The 15,287-nt window shown below is 47.0% G+C and overlaps 1 protein-coding gene across 1 annotated transcript in view; it reads right to left on the bottom strand.

Moving 5' to 3' along the window:
* CARHSP1 (calcium regulated heat stable protein 1) overlaps positions 1–13,376 on the bottom strand; it is a 28,966-nt gene extending 15,590 nt beyond the window's left edge. Inside the window, exon 1 of the mRNA XM_034420563.3 lies at positions 13,238–13,376. The gene's annotated coding sequence lies outside the window, so the exon portion shown is untranslated. The remainder of the gene's footprint in view (positions 1–13,237) is intronic.
* Between the last annotated feature and the right edge of the window lie 1,911 nt (positions 13,377–15,287).

Below are 15,287 nucleotides of genomic sequence, written 5' to 3' on the forward strand. Positions count from 1 at the left end.
GAAGACATGGCTAGTCTAGTGAAGAGAAGGACCAGGGGAGACAGGATAGCAGTCTTCTAATATTTGAGGGGCTGCCACAGAGAGGAGGGGGTCAAGCCAGGAGTGAAATGCTCCCGGTTTGGACCGCATCGCTTGATCCAGTAGCGATGGCCGCGGGTGGTTTGGAGAACCGGTACCAAAAATCCCTGCCCACCCCCATGCCCAGCTGAGCCGCACAATCATCAGAGGTTTTTCTTTTCTTTTCTTTTTTTTTCTACGACCTCTTTGGCCGAAAAAATGCTTTTTAAAGTAAAAAAAAAAAGCTTCTGATGATCGCGCGGCTCAGCTGGGATCATCAGAGGCTTTTAAAAGCATTTTTTTACAACCTCTTCAGCCGAAGAGGTTGTAGAAAAAATGGTTTTAAAAGTAAAAAAAAAAAGAGAAAAAGTTGGCCACACCCACCCAGTCACATTACCCCCACCACCACCAAGCCGCACCCACAGAACCGGTAGTAACAGATTTTACATTTCACTTCTGGGTGAAGCTATTTTCCAAAGCACCAAAAAGAAAGATGAGAAACAGTGGATGGAAACTAACCTACGAAAGAAGCAACCTCGAACTAAGGAGAAATTTCCTAATGGTGGAACAATCAACCAGTGCCTTCAGAAGTTGTGGGTGCTCCATCACTGGGGGTTTTCAAAAAAGAGATTGGACAGTCATTTGTCTAAAATGACATATGGTCTCCTGCTCGAGCAGAGGGCTGGACTAGAAGACCTCCGAGGTCCCTTCCAACTATGTCCAATGTTCTGGGAGACAAGCTGTTCTACTGATTCAGTTGCCCTACCAACTGCCTTCCCTTATTTCACGGCTCCAAGGTCTTCATCTAGCCAGAAGAAGACCCGACGGCAAGACCGGGGAAGGCAGGTGCGCCTAGCAAATCCCCGTTGGCAAACCAACGGTATCTGCGCAACCCAGAGCAGAGTTTTGTCATGGAAATACTGACAGGCATCGGCTCCTTCCAGGCTCAAATTTATGTTGCAATCAATCCCTCGACAATGGAAAAGGAAATTGCAGAGAAATGACACCGGTACTTAGCTTCTTGAACCCCGGAAGAAAATAGGCAGCATCTCAAAAACGAGAACAAAACTCCAGATTTTACCCTGGATAAAGTTGGGAGAATTAGAGATTTTCCCAACACAAATGAGTACAGAAAAACATGTTAAAGAAATAAATCGTTTTTTCTTTACTTTGAAGAATTTTCTTGCCTTTCCCAGAGGTTTTTCCAGCATATTGCCTAACAATAAGAGCTAGAAGCTTAATTGCATGTTTAAAAAATAAAAAGAGAGCAATTTGATTCTACCTGCTTAATTGCGCTGGTTTATAATTGTTGGGAAAGGCCAGGAAGAAAAACAATAGGTAGTTAAATAAGCAAGTTATTTAAATAAACAGGTTGTTTAAATTGTGGGTGAACCCTTCAATCCCTAAGTGTTTTAAGTTATACTATGAGAACTAATGACAACCAACTAAACGGAACCATAAAATTATTTTAAGCAGGTTACTCTGCTTGCTGACGCTGCTCATTGTCTCTATTAAAAACAAAAAATCCAGAGTCTGAACCAGGACAAACATGGGCACCTCTGAACAAAAATGTTGATCTTTCCATAAAGTTCAAGAGTTTTATTTAAATAAATAAGAATGTCGCAGCAACAGAGCTGCAGGAGGGATCAATTACATGGAAGGAATACAATTCCGTTGTTAAATGATTCCACCTCCCCCTTTATTTATCTGATGAACTGAAATAGCAGCCTATAAATGCTGGCATCCACCACTCTCCGGAAAAGAGGAGAAAACAAGCTATTACAACAGCTTCAGCCATCAGTTAAAGTCATGGCATAATGATGGCTTATTAAACCACAGCCTGAAAGAGTCATCTTCTCATTTGCTTGCTTTCCATTCCCCCCCCTTTTTTTTTTCAGGAGCAAAAAACCAGAACATGATCTGAATTGCAAAGTTTACACTAGTGTTTTGTAGTATTTGATATGAAGGGTGATGTGTGGTTGCGAACCTTCTCTGCGGGGGCCAACGACTCGTCCCCAATAGGCAGTGATGGCACCAACTGACTATATCGGGATGTCGGAAACCACAGCTACTCGGTCTTGGATGGGTTGAGCCTGAGTCTGTTTCTCCCCATCCAGATCCGTACAGCCTCCAGGCACCAGGACATCACTTCAAGGGAATCATTGGGGTGGTCCGGGGTGGAGATGTAGAGCTGGGTGTCATCAGCGTACTGGTGGTACTTCACCCCGAAACCACGGATGATCTCACCCAGCGGCTTCACATAAATGTTGAACAGAAGGGGCGAGAGGACCGACCCTTGTGGCACCCCACATACAAGGGGCCTCGGGGTCAACCTCTGCCCCCCTGCCAACACAGACTGCAACCGGTCGGAGAGAAAGGAGGAGAACCACCGCAACACGGTGCCCCCCACCCCTAACTCTTCCAGCCGGTACAGCATGATACCATGGTTGATGGTATCAAAAGCCGCTGAGAGGTCTAATAGGACCAGGACAGAGGAACAACCCCTGTCCCGAGCCCTCCAGAAATCATCAACCAATGCGACCAATGCCGTTTCCGTGCTGTACCCAGGCCTGAAGCCAGACTGGAACAGATCCAGATAAGCCGATTCATCCAGGTACTGAGGGAGCTGTCGTGCCACCACACTCTCAACAACCTTCGCAACAAAGCGAAGGTTGGAGACTGGACGGTAATTAGCCAACACTGCCGGGTCCAGGGAAGGCTTCTTGAGGAGAGGTCTCACCACCACCTCTTTCAAGGCGGTGGGAAAGACACCCTCACTCAAAGAAGCATTTATAATCCCCTGGAGCTAGCCTCGTGTAACCTCCCGAGAGGCCAGCACCAACCAGGAGGGACACGGGTCCAATAAACATGTGGTAGCATTCAGTCTACTCAGTATCCTGTCCACGTCTTCGGGAGTCACAGAATCAAACTCTTCCCAGATAATTTTCTCAAGACCTGCCTCCATCCTCCCCCCTGGATCTACCCCGTCAGAGTCCAGGTGTTCCCGAATCTGAGCGATTTTATCATACAGATACTGTACAAAATTCTCGGCTCTGCCCTCCAAAGGGTCCTCCCGCACTTCCTGAAGGAGCAGGGAGCAGGTCACCCTAAACAGGGCGGCCGGGCGATTATCTGATGACGCAATAAGAGCAGAAAAATAGTTACATTTTGCCGCTTTTATCGCCACTAGGTAAGTCTTAATATGAGACTTTACCAGTGTTCGGTCAGATTCAGACCGGCTGGCCCTCCAACCGCTCTCCAGGCGTCTTTTCCGGCGCTTCATCTCCCTCAGCTCCTCGGTAAACCAAGGAGCCAAGCGAGATCGGCGCCGAGTCAGAGGCCGCAAAGGCACGACCCGATCCAAAGCTCCAGCGGCTGCCCTATCCCAGGTGGCCACCAGGTCTTCGGTCAAGCCGTGAGCCAGAGCCTCAGGAAATGGCCCAAGCTCCATCTGGAACTGATCCGGGTCCATCAGGCGCCTGGGGCGGAACCAGCTTGTTGGTTCTGCCTCCCTGCGGCAGGGTGCAGCGGTTCGAGGGTCAAAGGGAAGGAGGGAATGATCCGACCACGACAAGGGTTCAGTCACTATATCCCCAATATCAAGATCATTCAACCACTGTCCAGAGACAAAAACCAAGTCCAGAGTGTTTCTCCCCGTGTGAGTAGGGCCATGCACTAACTGGGTCAAGTCCATAGCCGTCATGGAAGCCATGAACTCCCGCGCTGCCTCAGACGCTTCACCGATGGATGGCAGGTTAAAATCCCCCATGACCATAAGCCTCGGGGTATCAACCGCCACCCTGGCTACTTTAAGATGTGTGGACTTCAACTCCCAGAATTCCCCAGCCAGCATAGACGACAGATATACAGTTGATAAATACAGATTAAATACCTATGGCTAGAGTAATTGAAGTACTGAATTAGAAATGTGGTGGCCCAGTTCACATCTCCCACAACTGGGAAATTCATCAAGCAAGGAAGTTTTCAAAAATAGACTGGGCAACCAGTTGACCGGGATGCTATAATGTCTCCTGCCTTAAGCCAGGGGTTGGACTAGAAGACCTCTGAGGTCCCTTCCGCCCCTAGGATTCTATGTTCCGTGTTGTGGGAATTAAACCAAGGGGCAGCTTTGTAAGTTGCCTCAGTTTTGGGGGAAGAAAAATAGAATAGAATAAATAAGCAAGCCCAGATCCTTCTTCCATTTTGGGGTGAGGTAATTACGTTCTTTGTATCGCTGAATGCCGCCTGGAAGCAGCAGAGGAGAACCAGGAATATGGTCTGGGGCAGAGCGCTGAGTATCTGTTCTTTCCCAGGTGATGCTCAAAACCACCTTTAAGGCTGGACTGACATAACGAGAGCACATCCATTCTCCCTCAACCTGGCCTACCTTACAGGGTTGTTATGAACACCTCTCTGGCCCCAATTTAGTACTCCCATCATTTCACCTTTTTTTTTTTTTAATTTGATTTATATGCCGCCCTTCTCCGGAGACTCAGGGGGGCTTACAATGCGTTAAGCAATAGCCTTCATACTTTTGTATATTTATACAAAGTCAGTTTATTGCCTCCACAAACTGGGTCCTCAATTTACCTACCTTAGAAAGGATGGAAGGCTGAGTCAACTTTGAGCCTTGGCGAGATTCGAACCTGCAGTAATTGCAGGCAGCTGGTCTTAATAACCAGCTTAATAACAGGGTGCCTTAGACCACTGTACTACCAAGGCTCCCAGTTCCACCCTTCAATTTCAATTTTTTGGGGCTGTTCAAAAAAGAAGGAAATGTCACTGTGCAGGTCACACCAGGCATGACAAGGCTCGAGTTTTGTGTTTCTTAACCTCACAACTCCTCGTTTCGATTTCCCAATCATTTCCCAACTGGCAGGCCAGGACTAGACCAGAAGTCAGCAACCCGCGGCTCTGGAGCTGCATGTGGCTCTTTCATCCCTCTGCTGTGGCTCTCCCTGTTGCCGGTTGGGCTCCACAATTTTTTTTAAAGTTTTTTATTTTTATTTCTCATAACACATTTACATGTACAGTCATTTCCATCATTTTTCATTCATCTTTTCTTTTAACTTTCATTTTTCATTTTTACTTTTTCGGGACTGCTCTTCTACCCCTTTACCTTTACTCCAACCTTTCTTCTTCTCCTCCCCTTCTCTTCCTTCCTCTTTCTCCTCCTACTTCCTTCATTCTTCCTCTCCTTCTCTTTCCTACTTGCCTTTCTCTTCCCCCACTCCTCTCTTCTTCCTTCCTTCTAACCTTCTCCTCTGCTCCTCTTTCCCCTCCCTTTTCTTCCTCTCCTTTTCCCTTTCTTCTTTCTCCTCTCCTCTCTTCTCCCTTCCTCTCTCTCTACTCCTTCCCCTCTCTCCTGTTGTTTTCCTTTTCAGTTCAATCTAAAGTGGTATTCGAGCAGCCCCAATTTTCTAATTATCTTTATTCTCATTTCAATTTCTTCTTCAATTATTATTTATTTTTATTTCATCATTTGCGTACATTTTTATAATATCTCACTTTTTTCCCTCCACAATTGATAGGACTTTCAGTTAGGACAGGTAGAGGAAAAAGGACACCGAGCTAGGAGGAGACTCTATGGTGGGGGAACTGGACTTCGGGTCGGCTCCAGAATTGAATGGGGGGCTTCCGGTTAGGACCTTTCTGGCTCTTTGAGTGTTTAAGGTTGCCGATCCATGGGATAGACAATCTGATCTCAGGCAAGCCCGGGCAACTGTAGCTCTCCAGAGAGGGAAAAGCGAGAGAACTCAAGATTCTCTTGGTTCCCATTCACAGTTTCTTCCATCGTTTCCCAGAAAGCTGTCCTGAGAGGTTTGCTTTCTACTTGCAAGAAAAGGCAATTCCCAGAACCCACGACATGCCTCCCGAAATCTTAGTTTTGGTCCTCTTTCCATCCAAACAACCCTGGCACTGCTCCCTGCCTTTTGGGAGAAAGACGCCATCAATGATTCATCAGCAACAACTCAAAGCAGCTGTCCTGGGATTTTTCCCCTGACAATTAAGACATATTTAATGATACTCAGCTCGTGTCAAATACATCATCGTGTTAGAAGCAAAGTTTAACAATCAAACAAATTTAAAAAGGGGGGAGGGAAGAGCTTTAAAGAGCTGAACAATGAGTCAGGAGTACCAGGGATGGCTCTGTTTTCTGGAGAATATCAAACAGGGGCTGCTTGGCCCCCTCTCAAGGAAGGCTTCCAGCACAGAAAAAGCGGGTTAGATTAGATGACCTCCCAAGATCCCTTCCAGCTCACGTATTTTGCAATTCTAAGATCAGCCAGGAGTAGACAGACCTCAACACTGCTATTTCCAACGGGTGACTGGGACTTCTCTGTACCAGCCGCCAACTGCATTAGATCCTCCTCAAAAGATTCAATCTTTTAATTAAATTTTCTTAAAACAGCTTCATTTCAGCAAGCTCTCAGTTGCCGTCAATCTGGTTTCACTGCCTATCATTATTGCTTGGCTGCAATAATGGTTTTTTACAGCTTGCAAAGCTCCTATATTAACAATCGCAAAGTCGTGCAAGTATGATATGGTGTGTGTTTGTGTGGGTGTACGCATATACATCAGTGGTGGGTTGCTCCTGTTTTGGTTCAGTAGTAATGGTGGCGGGAGGCTCTGCCCACACGCCCGGATGTCATCCTGGATGATCTGCCTCCCATTGCAAATCAGTAGTAAAGGTAAATGGAACCAGGGGTGAAATGCTCCCGGTTCAGACCGGATCGCCCGATTCGGTAGCGATGGCGGCGGGTAGTTCGGAGAACCGGTAGCAAAAATCTCTGCAAACCCCCCCCCATGCCCAGCTGAGCCGCGTGATCATCAGAGGCTTTTTTTTTTACTTTTAAAAGCATTTTTTCTACAACCTCTTCGGCTGAAGAGTGTAGGAAAAAAAATGCCTTTAAAAGCCTCTGGCGATCCCAGCCAAGTTGCCTGATCGTCAGAGGCTTCTAAAAGCATTTTTTTTCCTGCAACCTCTCAAGGTTGTAGAAAAAATGCTTTTAAAAGTAAAAAAAAAAAAAGTTAGTCACGCCCACCCAGTCACATTACACCCCCCCACCAAGCCACGCCCACAGAACTGGTAGTAACAAATGTTAGATTTCACCCCTGAGTGGAACCCACCCCTGATATACATTAATCTTGTATGCCTTATTTTAATTTGTGTGTTCTATTTTGTTGCTCCACTTTGAAGGTTTAATTTACTCCATTTTATTTGGTCTGCTTTGCTGTTCCGCATAAAGACTTTGATCTGAAATTTCATTATGGATTTTTTTTTTTTAAAATGTTAATTTTAAAAGTCAGGTATGTGCTGAAAGCTGGGGCAAACGGTTTATTAGTAATGACAGTAATAAGAATACAAAAACTCACAAATGAAGGCAAATATAAGTCTCCCAGGAGAATATTGCAAGATCCAATCTGGGTCATTCGGTCATCGGGACCAAAGTTTTACTCATCCTCTCTTCCGTTTTTACAGTTTGTAAAAACTGTTACGAGAAAGAGATCTCACTACAACCAGATTTTCTTGCTTTGTTCAACAAGCTAGAGCTTGATGCCTGATGCGCAATATCCTGCACAATATTACATACCTTGTAAAATGCAAATAGACCGTATACCATTGTTTCTCAAACTTGACAACTTTAAGATGTGTGGACTTCAATGCCCAGAATTCCCCAGCCAGTATACTGCAGTATAGAATAAGACAGGGGTGTCAAACTCCTATTGTGAGCCACCCTGGGTCTTCGGAGAGGGGCGGCATATAAATTGAATAAATAAATAAATAAATAAATAAATAAATAAATAAATAAACTCAAGACCAGGGGGGCGGATCTGGCCCGTGGGATGCTTACAACTGGCCGACGGGGCCACCCCGGAAACAGTAAGGGACTGGCCCGCAGTGCCTCTGCCAGTGAAAACAGGCTCCCGAGCTCCGTTTCCGGCTGCAACGGCCTCCTGCAACCCTCTGCCATTGAAAACGGAGCTCGGGAAACAGAGCACGCAGGGAAACGTCAAAATCCCAACGCACCAAAATATCACCCAGCCCCAAATAATAAACCTCTGGGGAGGAAGAAAGTTGGTGAGGGAAGGAAAGGCGGGCCTTGTCCTCTTCCTCCCATGCAGAAGCCAAGACAAGATCCGGCATTATTGCTCCAAACAGCCATTGCAACCCTACCCCCTCCGTCTGCCAGCTGCAGAAGACACCCCCACCCCAGTGCCATTCCACGCCCCCATGCCCCCAATGCATGGAGCCAGACCAGACAGCCAGACAAGAAAGGGAGGGGGGGAGGAACCCTGCACCTTAAAAAGCAACTTCCCTGCCAGCTGAAAAGCCAACTTCCCTGCTTCCCTTATCAGAATATCAGAATAACATGAGTTGGAAGAGATCTTGTAGGTCATCTAGTCCAGGGACCACTGGTGGTCCGTGAAAATTTTTTGGTGGTCACCAGTTACCAGGTTCATATTACCACATGTGGTGGGAATGCCCTGAAGCAAAAAGCTACTGGAATAAAATTAAGTTATGGGTGGAGGAAATGATACAACAACGTATAGACTTAAAACCAGAACTATTCCTATTGGGTATCTTACCAGAGAAAATTAGTAAAGATAATGTGTATTTGATTATACATGTAATAACAGCAGCAAGGATTGTTTATGCACAAAATTGTAAAGCAGAGAATATACCATTGGAGGGAGAAGTAATTAAAAAAAAAAATTTAGATTGTGCAGAAATGAATAGATTAACTATGACGATAAAGGAAAGAGAGGATTCAGAATATTTTAAGATATGGAATAAATTTTACTATTGGTTACAAAAGAGATATAAATAAGTTTTAAAAGAGATTGAGGAAAAAATAATTCTTGTAATTAGAATATTATACTAATGGAAAACTTTTGTAATGGACTTGGTGAGATTAAAGATGGAAGAGATAGAGAAGAAATCTTTGAAAATAACACCTAAATGTCACATGGAAGAAATGAATGATGTATTAAATGTTTGTTTGTCTTAAAAAAAAAAAAAAACTTTATTAAAAAAAATTTTTTTTGGGTGGTCCGCAGAAAAATTATTTGAATTTTTTATATTGCACCAAATACTATCTTTCTAAAAAATTCGTATTAGTGGTCTGCGGGATTTAAAATTATGAATTTAGTGGTCCTTGAGGTCCGAAAGGTTGATGACCACTGATCTAGTCCAACCCCCCCCACCCACCCACCAAGGCAGGAAACCCTGCCTACACCATTTCTGACAGGGGCAGTCCAGTCTCTTCTTCCAAAGTTCTGTAGGCAGTCCTCGGTTTACGACCACAATGGAGTCCAAAATTTCTGTCGCTGAGCAAAATATGTTAAGTGAGTTTTGCCCCATTTGAAGCTGAGCCAGTTTTATGAAAATATTCTAGATAAGTCACAGCAAAGACCGCTGTGTTGAAAAGGCCCCCAACAACCACTTCAAAGGGAGGAGCAATCTCAAATCCAGGGAAGTAGGGAAGTTCTCGAGATGTTGAGGTCACTTCGAGAAGACCCCTTTTGAAGGCCTGGTACATTTGCCGCTTGGTGGAAGCCAAGGCCTCGTATGGAGCTCCAGAAGACCAGAAGCAGAGGAGAAGACCCCAAAGGTTGACCGACTCCTTCTTACTTCTTGCTCAAGTCTATAAGGTGCCTTAGATAGAAGAATCTATCTGGGGCTTTGTCTCTGCGGGTTTCCTGTTTGAAACTCCCCACCCCCCCAAGTTTCTTCCCAAGGGAGCCTATCTGTAGAAGGGGGTGGGGGCAGTGGTGAAATGTAAAATTTGTTACTACCAATTCTGTGGGTGTGCCTTGGGGGTATTGTGACTGTGTGGGCGGGGCCAACCTTTTTTTTTCTTTTTAACTTTTAAAAGCATTTTTTCTACAACCTCTTTGGCTGAAGAGGTTGTAAAAGAAATGATTTTAAAAGCCTCTGCCGATCAGGCAACTCAGCTGGGATCATCAGAGGCTTTTAAAAGCATTTTTTTTCCTAAACCTCTTTGGCCGAAGAGGTGTAGAAAAAATACTTTTAAAAATAAAAAAAGCCTCTGATTGTGCGGCTCAGCTGGGCATGCGGGGTGGGGCAGGGATTTTTGCTACCAGTTCTCCGAACCACCCGCCTCCATCACTACCAGATCAGGCGATCCGGTCCGAACCGGGAGCATTTCACCCCTGGGCGGGGAGGAAGTCTGCAAGGCTGCTCGGAGCCGCAACGGGAGAGGAAGAGAAGAGGCACTTAAAAAAGAAGCTTGTAAACCAGGTTAGCCATCACTGGTCTAGAACTTCTCCCTTGAATGGATCAACACTTCAGTTCAGGGGCATCCAGCCTTCGCAGCTTTTAAGACCTGTGGACTTCAACTCCCAGAATTCCATGCTGGCTGGGGAATTCTGGGAGTTGAAGTCCACGGGCCTTAAAGCTGCCAAGGTTGGGCAGACCTTCTGTAAATAAAAGCTCAGCGCACTTTGCCAACTGCTGGGCAAACGGGAGGATCTCGTCACAAAATGAACCTTTGCCTCCTCCACACCCCAGGTTTTATAAGTACACCCAGCTTCCCCCCACCTTCTCTACCTTGAAGGTGGTCCTTTGTCTTGATATTTGCACCTGCTGCCTTAAATAATAATAATAATGATTACATGTAAGGATAAAACAGGCAGTCCTTGACTTTATGACAAGCGAACCCAACTTTTCCGCTGTTAAGCAAGACAGTTGCTAAGTGAGTTTTCCCCCATTTTACAACCTTTCCTGCCACAGTTGTTAAGTGAAGCACTGCAATTGTTCAATTAGCAACATGGATGTTAAGTGAATCTAGCTTTCCCCCTTGACTTTGCTTGTCAGACAGTCACAAAAGGGGATCACGTGACCCCAGGGACAAAAAAAGATGAACCAGCTGTCAAGCATCCAAATTTTGATCACGTGCAACTGACCGACTTGGATGCCAAATTGTGATTTTTCCCTATAGATTCTATTTGTTGTTTATTATTTTATTCCAGAATGTTTAACTGGATATTCCTTGAGTGTTTTTAACGTGCTCTGGTCCTTGTAATAAACCTTGGCTCAACTTGACCATGTGACCATGGGGGATGCTGGCACCGTCGTAAATCTGAAAAAAGGTCATGAGTCAATTTTTTTCAGCTCTGTTGTAACTTTGAATGGTCACTAAACGAATGACTTTTAAATCGAGGTCTACCTCTAATGACGAATAACCATTATTAGCCTATCTGGCATAGCAGAGAAGGCCCTGGGGAGAGCAGCTTCAAGTCCACCTTAACAGGTGACTCCTTTCCCTTTGCCAGCCTACCTTACAGGGCTGTTGTTGTGGCCAGACCTCATGGCTGCCCAGGAGACTTGCTAGAAGAAAGGAATAAACCTTGGAGCGAACCCCCCCCCATTTTCTAGGTGCTCCGTCTTGCAAAGCATCCACCCCCCCAAGGCCAGGGACCCCCAGGAGAGCCAGCTGGGATCTCCATCCCAAGCCCCCGCACCTTTCCGGGGGGAGGGGTGGTGGAGGATCAAAGAGGAAGCTGGGCCATCCCAGTCCCCCACCCCCAAGAAAGGGAACTCAAGTGGTGGGCTGGGGGGAGCAAAGCCAGTGGGCGAATGGAGCCCCGCCCAGCCAAGGGTGCACGGGGAGGGTGTCTCCCAAAAGCCCCCCCACCGAGGAATTTCAACCCCCCCCTCCGCCCAGCGCCCCTCAGTTCTTTTTTTTAATTGATTTTTATTTAGCAGGTTTTTTTCCATTTTATGTCACAATTTTCATCGTCTTTGCAACAATTCAATATCAGTATATATCCAGTATAAATACATTTCCCCCTTTATCTGTGTAATTACATACGTGTGGTTTCCTTATATATACTAATATATTCATTTATGTACATTTGTATACAATACATAGTTGTTACTCTAAGTTTTTTTCTTTTTCTTTTTTGACTATTTACATTTTATATCACATCTCATCCTACTATAATCCTGAATCCGTTGTTTTTGTTGTTCTCCTAATCTTTGCATCTGTTGCCTAACCAGTCATACCATAAATTCCATATCAGATTATATTCAGTTTCTCCTCCAGTATTTCCATTGCTAATTTATCCATTTCAGCCCACTCTAACACTTTCTTTATCACACTTTCCTCTGACAGAAGGAAGGAAGGAAGGAAGGGGAAGGAAGGGGGGGAAAGGAAGGAAGGAAGGAAAGAAAGAAGAAGGGAGGGAAGGGGAAAGAAGGAAGGAAAGAAGGAAGGAAGGGGAGGAAGGAAGAAAAGAAAGGAGGGAAGGAAAGAAGGAAAGAAAGAAGGAGGGAGTGAAGGGGAAGGGAGGAAAGAAGGAGGGAAAAGGAAGGAAGGAAGGGGGAGGAAGGAAGGAAGGAAAGAAGGAGGGAAGGAAGGAAGGAAAGGAGGGAGGGAAGGGGAAGGAAGGAAGGAAGGAAAGAAAGAAGGAAGGAAAGAAGGAAGGAAGGGGAGGAAGGAAGGAAGGAAAGAAAGAAAGAGGGAAGGAAGGAAAGGAGGAAGAAAAGGAAGAAGGAGGGAGGAAAGGGGAAGGAAGGAAGGAAAGAAGGAAGGAAGGAAAGAAAGGAGGGAAAAGGAAGGAAGGAAGGAAAGAAAGAAGGAGGGAAAAGGAAGGAAGGAAGGGGGAGGAAGGAAGGAAGGAAAGAAGTAGGAAGGGGAAAGAAGGAAGGGGAAGGAAGGAAAGAAGGAAGGAAGGAAGGAGGGAAGGAAGGAAAGATAGGAGGGAGGGAGGGAAGGGGAAGGAAGGAAGGACTTTCTTTATCACACTTTCCTCAGACGGTATATTTTTATTTTTCCAGTTTGGGGCATAGACTAATCCTGGCCGCAGTTATTGCATGTAGTATGAGATATGGAGTTTGAGTTGCCCCTCGATTCTTGGTGTCCGTTCAACTGGGGGAGCCTGGGGTGGGTTGGTCTTCTCGCCCCCTCCCCTTTCCCCTTTTTGCAAACTTTCTCCCCCTCCCCCGTTTCTCCCCCCTCCCCTTTGCTCTGGCAAGTTGGTCCCCCTCCCCCTCGCTCTTCCAAGTTTGCCTGGACACAAGACCCCCCCCCGCCCCAGCTTCCCAGCCCAGCAAAAGGAGCCCCCCCCTTTCCCTTCCCTCTGCCCTCCCCCCTTCTTTCCTCGACAGCTGCACCCCGACAGCCCGTTCCCCGGAGCCCCGACCGCTCACCAAGTCCTCGTCCAAGGGGCTCCTCCCGGGTCAACGCCGATTCCCTTTGCCCAGCTTTCTGCTGCTGCTGCTGCTGCTCAGCCCCCCGCCCTCCCCGTCCAAGGTCCGCCCCCCCACCCCTCCGTCCCCGCCAGGGGGTGGAACTTGCAGGGAAAAACCCAGCCCACTTTGCGGTCCCGGGCTCGGCCGGCAGAGGGCGCCCCGAGGCGATTGGGGGTAAAAAAAGGCTCAGCCCCGAGGACGTGGCAGGACTTGGGAAAAATCGGGGGTCGCAAAGCGAAGCGGCTGCGGGTTTAGTTATATTAAGGGGGGGAGAGGATTGCAGAGGAAAGGTTGGGGAGCAAAGCACGCCCAGGCTGGGAAACAGTGAGGTTCAAAGGGCCTCTGAACATGGACAGAACGTGCTTCTTAGAATAGAATAGAATAGAATAGAATAGAATAGAATAGAATAGAATAGAATAGAATAGAATAGAATAGAATAGGACCTTGGAGGTCTTCTAGTCCAGCCCCCTGCTCAAGCAGGAGAACCTATACTATTTCAGATGTCCAGTCTCATCTTAAAAGCCTCCAGTGATGGAGCATCCACAACTTCTGGAGGCCAGCTGTTCCACTGGTTAATTGTCCTCACTGTCAGGAAGTTTCTCCTTAATTCCAGGTTGCTTCTCTCTGGTTAGTTTCCCACCATTGTTTCTTGTCCTGGCCTTTGGTGCTTTGGAGAATAATTTGACCCCCTCTTCTTTGTGGCAGCCTCTCAAATACTGGGATACTGCTATCATGTCACCCCTAATTCTTCTTTTCTCTTCTTCTTGTGTCATATCCGTCATTGGATGTTGGGGATCATGTTGATGATCCTATTTTTATCAGCAGCCGCAGGAAAAAATGCTGCTGAGTTTTGTCCAAACCGGTCCCTTAGATTTGGAAGCCATGATGTTCTTCTACCTTGTTTCCCTTCAGTCTTTCCTTGGAGGATTAAATGAAGGATGCTGTATTTTTCCATGTGTCGCATCACATACCCAAAATAGTCTTTCTCTTTTTAATGGTCTTTGTTAGATCACTTAATACTTAACAGTCTTGATGATTTCCCTTGGCTTTCTCAGGCGGCTTCTTTTCTCTAGACTAGCCAAACCCAAATCCTGCAACCGTTCTTCATATGGTTTAGTCTCCGGGCCTTTGATCATCTTTGTTAGATCAGGTGCAGGAAATGAAGACGTGACCAGCTCGATACATTTAGTAACTTTATTGAACAGTAACAAGACTGGCTGTGCGCTGCCGGAGCTCTCCTTATATTCTCTCCGGCAGACGCACCGCCCCTAGACAGCTATTCAAACTTCCCACCCGAGGCTGGCAGCCAATCCGGACGGGTGTCCTTATAAGGACATAACACTCCTCCCCTCCTAGTTAGAAAACAGTCACTCAAAGTCAATGAACGTCACGTAATCACGCAGGTACGTGGGACGCCTCGGCGCCCTAGTTGACCTGCGCAGTCTCACTTCTTCGTCGACGCCGACCTGGACGGACGGGGCTCCTGTGTCTCCTGGTTCCCTCCCTGGAACCAGACTTGGTTCGGCTGGCGAGTGTGCGGGGTCACTCCCAGTGCCTCCGGCCGAACCTTGGACCTCGGACTGCTGGTTCTGATGGTCTTCCTCCTGGCCTGTGCATCGGTCGTCTCGCTGTGGCCGCTCAGTGCCGACCCGGAAAGAGCGTCTGAGTCTCAGTAAGTCTCTGGTTGTCACTTGCTTCTCCCCGGTCTCCCGGGCTCCGTGGTTCGGCTGCGGTTCGGTTTTCCGTTGTCGGGGGGGATGTCTCGGATCGGTGCCCTCGGGTCCGGTCACCCGGCAGTGGGCGGTGTTGACCTTGGTCATGTGGTCCGACCTCGCCGGGTTGGTGCAGGCCTCCTTGGTCGGGGTGGCGGAGGCCTTCCTTGCCGGGCTGGCGTTGGCCTACCCTGTCGGGTCGGCGGTGATCGTCCTGGTTGGGTTGTTGTTGTGGGGCTACCTCCGCGGGGCGGTGGAGGTCTCCCCTGCCAGGTTGGCGCTGGCCTCCTTGGTCG

The sequence above is a fragment of the Pantherophis guttatus genome, chromosome 14 (assembly GCF_059756535.1).
Source record: "Pantherophis guttatus breed Tessera chromosome 14, ASM5975653v1, whole genome shotgun sequence".
In the NCBI taxonomy this organism is placed as follows: domain Eukaryota; kingdom Metazoa; phylum Chordata; class Lepidosauria; order Squamata; family Colubridae; genus Pantherophis; species Pantherophis guttatus.